Source organism: Alligator sinensis, unplaced genomic scaffold (genome assembly GCF_000455745.1).
Source record: "Alligator sinensis unplaced genomic scaffold, ASM45574v1 scaffold928_1, whole genome shotgun sequence".
NCBI lineage: Eukaryota > Metazoa > Chordata > Crocodylia > Alligatoridae > Alligator > Alligator sinensis.
The window spans coordinates 1,429,709-1,437,603 of record NW_005842229.1 but is presented as its reverse complement, the minus strand read 5'-3'; the positions used below and the strand labels follow the sequence as shown (position 1 = coordinate 1,437,603).

The 7,895-nt window shown below is 43.8% G+C and overlaps 1 long non-coding RNA gene across 1 annotated transcript; it reads left to right on the top strand.

Annotated features, from left to right (window-relative positions):
* The first annotated feature begins 6 nt into the window (after positions 1-6).
* LOC112550866 lies at positions 7-6,987 on the top strand. Its single transcript, XR_003094933.1, has 3 exons — positions 7-484; positions 964-1,037; positions 5,302-6,987. It is a non-coding gene; the product is annotated as an uncharacterized LOC112550866 (long non-coding RNA).
* The last annotated feature ends 908 nt before the right edge of the window (positions 6,988-7,895 follow it).

The following is a 7,895-nucleotide window of genomic DNA, read 5'->3' as shown; positions in this document are numbered from 1 at the left end:
TTAGTAGTGGAGCTAGGGCAGTAGTCTGCCAGGAGGGCAGTTGCCAGAGGTGCTTGTTATGCCTGTTTGTTAGCTGCCCGGAGCAGCTTTTGGTGGGAGGATGCTGATGCAAGGCATTTGGAGGGGAGGCTGGTAGGAGGTGCAGAGGCAGGCGCCACCCACACCCTCCACTGCCAGGGGAGGCATGTGCTCCTGGGAGAGGGGGTGGAGGTAAAAATGGGACTTTATTGGGAAGCTGCAAAAAGCAAGGGTGGGGGGGAGTGGTAAGCAAGAAGGTGCAGAGGGAGACGCAGGATGAATGTGTCTGGCTTAAGTTAGGCAGTTGCAGTCCCGAATTTCATTTATCTAAATTATACTGTGGGCTAAAGGGCCCTCTTGCTTTGGACTAACTAGTTGTTAGGAGCCTGTTCCTTTGCTTCGCTGTCAGTGTCACCTCAGGACAGCGTGCCTGGTTTATATAAAACTTGCTCAATGCGTCTCAAAGGTATTCTAAGGTCACTCCCCCTCCCCCGCCCCCCTGTAATGCCTCAAAAGCCCTGCTGCTGCACTGGATTACTCTGAAGAGCTAAAGCTTGCAGACAGCAACAGCGGGACTGGTGGGCTAACGTATCATAATCAACTCTATATATAGCTAGGGAGATTTAAAAAAAAAAAAAAGCCCTGCTTTTTTGCTGATGCTAAGGCATGCTGCGAAAGGGAGGATTTGCTCACCATTAGAATCTGAAATGTTTGATTGGGGTAAAATAGTTCCCAGGACTGAAGTAAACACACTCTTTAGTAAATACAGAACATTTACTGTAGCTTATTGGATGGATGTTTTAATCTTTTGAGAGAGAGGTCATTGACCGTGTTAGTCTGCAGTTTGGCAGAAAGCAGGGTAGAGTTGCATCTTAATGCCTAACTAAATAATAATGCAGTACATCTATGATTCAGTGGATTTTTAACCTTTTTTTTCATTTGCAGACCCCTAAAAAATTTCAAATGGAGGTGTGGGTGCCTTTGGAAATTTTGAATGGAGGTGCAGACCGTTTTGTATTGTAAGTGTGGGTATTCACATACTTTTGATTGATTGTAGTCATCTTTTGCAGACCCCTCAGACAGTCTGCAGACCCCCCCAGGGGTCCGTGGACCACAGGTTGAAAACCACTGAGTTAGGTTATAGGGTGCAAATCTATTTTGCTAGAATGTTTTCTATTTTCTATTTTACTAGAATGTTTTCTGTCTTTGTTTATATAAAACAGCTGATTCACAATAACAGCAAGAGTGGGCCCTGATGTCTAAAACCTAAGACACCAAATTTTTAAAGTGAATGTTAGGGAATTCTGAGTTCTTGGAGGGCCCTGGGCAGCTTTTCTAGTTTTGTACTTAAACCACTAGACAGTTTTACCTCTCTGTACAATTGTATAAAAGGATCTAACTAAATAATATGTCATTGTAATAGCATGTGCATTTATAACATCTTTGATGCTCTCACCACACTTCCCAAATATTAATTTAGTGTCATATTATTGCTCTGAGGTAATATTATCCCTAACTTAGCAATTTCAGTACAAAAAGGTGATGGGTGACTTTGAGCAAAGTCGTGCAGCAAGGCTGTGGGAGATCCAGGAATAGAACCTCAATCTCCTGACTCCTAGTCTTATGCCTGAACCACAAGACCATCCTTCCTCCCCTAAAGAGGTAGAGAACATGATGCTCACGTACTCTAGAAATAGGGCACACGCCACTTTTAAAATATTAAATGAAGGAAATCAAGTTACTTTTTAACATCCTAACTTCAATTTTTTTCAGATTAGCTACTACTTATACTAGAGTTTTCCTAATGTGTCTTTAAAGATTTCAAAACTTTTTAAATGAAGTTTCGTTCTCAATTTTGTGCGGTATAAAGCTTGCTTACGTTTTGGAAAGTGACTACCATTGTATTTCTTTCAGACAAGCTTAGTATAATCAGAATAATGTTTTGAAGTGTCATTTTAAACTTCATATAGTATTGAAATACACCAAGGAGAGGAGACCTGTATTTCCTCCTAAATTGGAAATCTAGGCAGTTACTGGCTGGTTGAATAGAATTTATTTTTTTGTAAAAGGCAGAACCAGAACTTTGTTTGAATGTTTCTTCACAATAATTAAAGTAGATGCACAAGTTCTGATTTTTACCTTTTTAATAAAAGTGTGCATTCACAAATACAGGTGCTGCTGTCTCTTTCCTTGAAAGGCTCTGTTGATAACTGAGGAATTAGATCCTCACAGGTAATGAGCCAGTAGTAGCAACTCAACAGTTTGATTTTTCTGTTTTTTTTAATGTTTGTTTAGCACAGATGCCTAGGAGATATTTGAGAGCAAATACCTTACTATTTTATATTTTTTCTTTCTGGAGAAAAAGGCTGCACACTCTTCTGCTTCAGAAAGTGAAGCCACTACCCTGCCATTCATTGACTATTGGGATTCTACAACTGGATTGTTGAGAGACAGCTAGGACCCACTGTAGAATATGCAAAACTTGGTGAGGGATTTGGTGGCTTGCCTCTTCAGTTAAGGGCTTTAAATCCATGTCTCTTCATCCTCTGAGGAGCACTCCAGGAAGACAAGGGGGTACAGCGGAAACTAGCATCCTGATACTTTCTTAAAAACTGTTGTGCTTACTTATTAACATACTTACCTGGCTTCTTTGCAAAACAAGAGCATAGATCCACGCAGGCTCAGTATGTCATGACCTTCCAACAGCTGCTGTACATGAGTAAGAACCTACTACTGCTACTACCTCACAGAGATTCACTTCCAGCTCAGATGGCAGAGATCTGTGCTACCACTCCTGAAGATCAATTCCTTTATCTCTCTTTATGACCTACTCTATATAAATTAACATTTCCTACTCTTGCCCTTACCCCATGTTTCAGCCCCTCAGTACTGGGCTGAATAAATACTTAAGGTAGATTGATTTGCAAAATGATTAATTAAAAACTGAAACTGTGATTATGTAGTCAATATTGTACAATTAATTGCTGCTGACATTACTGACTGGCACTGAATTTGATCTAGAGCTCCCAAAAATGCCTTAACTTGATGGTGAGCTTAGTCTTAGCTGATGTCAGATTATTTTGCATTGGAGATGTTTGAAAGTGATTAAAAGTAACAGTGGTGAGTTCCCTCATTTGTGTAAGTTTTGTATTATAACTGCTCAAAAAGATGATTATTTTCTATCTTCCAGTGAGGTAGATTTACAAAGGCACCTCTACATGGAATTGGATTCTTTTTTTTTAACAAGTTCTGCATATTCTACCGCAGTGGTAGGCAAAATACGGCCTGCGGGGCCCTAAAAAATGTAGAAAATTAATATTTATCTGCCCTTGGTTAGACCTTCTGGCCTGGGACCACATGGCTGCACCGCGTCGGAAACTCAGGTAAGGGGTTGGGGAGGGCAGGGGAGGACCTGAGCTGAGCGCGGGGAGAAAGTGGCCCCTTGCCCACCACGTGGCCAGCACCCTACACTGAAGCTGCTTGCAGCCTGCCTGGGGCTGCCTGTGCCTGCTCAGGACAGCCCCGCGTGGGCTGTGAGTGGCTGCAGCTGGGAGCGCCGGCCAAGGGGTGGGTGAGGGACCGCTTTTCCCCATGCTCAGCTTTTCCCCAGGCTCCTTCCCAGCACGGAGGAAAGCAGCCCTTCCCCTGCCCTGTGGCTGGCACTCTGGGCTCGCCCGTCGGGGCTGTGCACGGTGGCAGCAGCTGCAGCCCTGCCACTTGCCGCGTTGGGCAGTCTTTGCTGCTGCTGCCTGCCCGGAGCTCACGCTGTGGTGAGGCTGGCACTGCCGCCTCTAGGCTGCCCAGCGCACAAGGTCTGGGCAGCCAGCAGCAGCAAACACTGCCTGGAGCGGCAAGTGGGGGAGCTGCAGTTGCTGCCACCATGTGCAGCCCCGATGGGCGAGTTTGGAGCCAGCATGGGGCCCAGGCTGGCAGTGGGGACAGGTTACAAGCTGGTGCTGAGTGGCATTGCAGCTACTTGCAGCCCACAGTGGGTTGCATTTGCCTGCTCAGGACAGCCCTGTGTGGGCTGCGAGCGGCTGCAGCAGGGAGTGCCTGCCATGAGGCAGGTGAGGGGCCACTTTTCCCTGCGCTCAGCACCTGCCGGGGAAAAGGGGGTCAGGGCTGCTTGCTGCCCCCCGCCTGTACCTCAGGGCTGGGGGTCACTGGGAGTGAGCAGGTGCAGGAGCCAGCAGGAGCATGGGGCCCGCACTGGTGTCCTGGGGCCAGTGCTGGTGGGGCCCAGAGCTGGGTGGCAGGAGCGCGGGGTCCCAGCTGCAGGGGCTCTGTGGAGCCGGGCCAGCTCCCCCCTCCCTGCTGGTGCAGCCCAGCCTGCCTCCACAGACCCCTGCCAGCCTGTGCCCCGCTTTGGGCCCCATTGGTGCTGGCCCTGGGACATTGGTCCCAAAACATTGGAACATTGGTCCCAAGATGGTGACCAGGGGTGGGGCCTCTGTCAAGGGGTGGGGCTACCCCTGCAGCCCTCAACAGCCTGCCAATACTGGGTAAGCGGCCCTCTGCTCGAAATAATTGCCCGCCCCTGTTCTACCGTGAAGCTTGACTGTTTCTTACTGTCCTGGTTGCAGAATCCAATTTGTCAGTGATTAACAGGGCACAGGTTCCACTTCGAAACAGATAACCTTTTAAGTGGCACTGCTCCCCAGAAAGAAAGATACAAAAGGAGAATACCTTCTTTAAGCTGTTTGGACTCCTGTGCACCCTAGCTCATAAAAAGACAAAGAGCCAAATATCTGTGATAAGCAATCAAAATCTTAATTCTTTGCGGAAAAGATAAATTCTCCATCAGAGACAGGAGCCCAAGACGGGTAAGTGCGAAATGAGGTAATTGCTCCGTGCCATTGTGGGAGATGGTACTTTTAGTCTTAGTCAAACTCCCCTCTACTTTCTGTAGAATGTGACCAAGTCAAAATGGGGATTTTTCCATGAAAACCAAAGAGTTTAAGGCAGTAAGAAGCATGGTTTCATTGTGTGGTAAAGCAACTCATATCTAGCCTGATTACCTGTCTTGCAGCAGCTTTGGCTAGTTCCTCTGTAGTGAAATAAGGTGATTCCCATATTAGACAGTTTTCTCCTCCAAGTCCAATTGAAATCGGGGAATTCTTCACTGAAAAGGGAGCTCAGTGGCACTTCTCCAGCCCTTAAGAGTTTTTGCAAATAAGTTCACATGGGAAGTCCTGGCATAGATGGAATCTGTTTCAGAGGCCCTTTGTTAAAGAACACTGTTCATAGCTGACAACTATGGGTGCGTTTCATTTTATTTTTCAGGTAGGACTACAAGTTCTGATGTGGCTTCAAACTTGGAAGGCAGGCATATGGGTGAAATATTTACTGATGGCCCCAGAGTTCTGGGGCAAGATTTTCAGTAAGCTAATGGATAACATCATGATGCAAGTGCTGGAGAAGAACAAAGAGACTCTCTAGCCTGAAGGAAATGCAGAGGGATGTACTACAAACCAAAGCAATTGTTTTATGGTTTTCCCACCAACAGATGAAACAGGAAATCAATGACCAGTACAGGAGAGGCAGAATGAACATGGGGTGAATTTGTGAGCCATAATTCACTAACCTACACACAAAAGACATCATGCCAAACTACCCCAGCCATAAAAGAAACCTTGTCTTGGGGGCAGGCTGCTATTATTCATGAACAGATGGCTGCTTTCCAGTTCGTAAAAATACTTCTGGATACCTCTCCCCAAATGTAGTGCATTTACTCCAAATTATGTCTGCTCAGCAATATGCAAGATTGAGTTTTGCACTAGCAAGTGTTTTTTATTATACTTAAAATGATGACTGCTTTAAAACTTGATATTTGAAGCTCCTGCAGCTCTAGAAACAAGAGTTTGTATACAATTGGGAAGAGCCGTTTTCTGCTCCCTGTCGGAACATAGCAGTCAACTCTAAGCCTGGGAGAACTCAAGATGCTAAATCTGAAAAGTCATTTTTTTTAATATGTAGCAAAGCTATTCAAGAGGTTTTAATAGCTTCCTATGAGTTCTATATAACTGCATTCATGATAACTAAGGCAATTGGATTTGCAGGTAAAGTGATTTAAATATACAGTCTCAATTTTTTAAACTCTGAAACATTACTACAATAGATTTTCTGCTACACGTATACACACAAAGTATATAATGACATGCATTCTGCCAGCACTTGTTTGAGGTAATCAGCATAACCCTCATGATGAGCAAAATTGCTATCTCAAATTCTGCTGATGAAACCTTAACACTACACCTTCCACACACAATATATTTTTGTGTTAAGTTTGAGAGAGGAGAGCTTTATTGTAAAATTACAAAAGAAGCAGTCTCTTCTTCAGATCAGCAGTGGTGCCAGTGACCTTCTAATGGCCATTTTCTTCATTTGCTCTTAGCCCTCACTTGAGTTTGTCACCTACACTCTGGGTGTAACCTGGCTGGATGTTTGGTCTTTGATGTTCCCCTGATTTGAAGAAGAATAGATACAATAGGGTTTGTGCTGACAAGTATAAGGTTGAACTGCTTTTGTAAAGTGGCAACTAACTGTTCAGACTTCTTCACAGAAAGATCCTTGATGGTACAGGACTGTATTTGGGTTTTATACGTACATGAACTTGCACCAGATAAATTAAATTGCTTTAAATTCACACCATGTTTTATTTTGGTGGAAATGGCTGGGTAGATACCCTTTGCAACATAAGTGTTTTAGTTTAATTTAACAAACTGATTTAAAAAAAAGTACTTCTGAAATAGGCCACCTTTGTTCCAAAACAAGAGTTGCCACACAGACTTGTACTGAAATACCAAAATGTGTGAACTAAACCTGTTTAGTTGTTATAGCTCAAATTTGTATATTTATCTATGCTGTTCCTGGATTCCTGTGATCAGAGACCTGACAAAGAATGTTTTGCATTTGACAGCTTGTCTGACTTTATCCCAACTACATAGTTGGTCCAATAAAAGCCATCACCCTAAGAAATCCTTGCCTCTTGCATATATTTATCAACCCATTCAGGGGTTAACATCCCATAAATCTGTTCGGTTGCAAGTGAATAACTTAATTTCATACTTATAATGTTGGTAATTTGGGGAAATACGTTTTACGCCTTCTTGTAACTGGACTTAAAGGTAGTGTTGTAAACTGATATTGCAGAAGAAGATGAAAAGAAGACCAGTTGGTGTCCAATATAGTGCTCTATGAAGTAGGACAAAAGCTGACAGGCTACCGACTCAAGAGATGCAAGCTTTTCTGCAGAGCTCATCACTACAGTATTTCCAGGCTTCCCAAGCACTACTGTATAGCATCCCCTATGAGATGAAGGAGTATCTTTTGCAGTTTACAGGTACATAACTGAGGGACTGAGAAGTTAAAATCAGAGGGGGCTGCTAATTTTGAAGGCCAATCTGGGATGTCTAGAACCTGTGTTTTTCCTAATATTTAGCATTATAAAACACAGTTTTCAAAGCATGGCTTACGTTAACTTCTGGTAGCAAAGTGCTAATATAGATGCAACTTATATGAGCAAAACAGTACTATGTTGGCATGAGTCATTACCCTCTCCCACAGTATAATAAGCTGTGTAAGCAAAATCACCTACACTAGGGGTTAGTAGTTGCCTTAATTATGATACAGTACTATTTCTTCCTGCCCACCCTGCCTTAAGCAACTTCCAACTTCTGAAATGCACAGGGTCCTACAGATAAAGGGATGTTAGTCTGAAATCAGTCAGAAGGCAGGGTAGATATGCACCTTTATAGACTAACTAAATAAGACAGAGAGTGCATAAGCTTTTGGGCTAAAGATCACAAAAGCTCACAAAAGTGACTGAAGCTCACTTCATCAGATGCTGTGAAAGGACATGGAAAAAGTAGAGTATA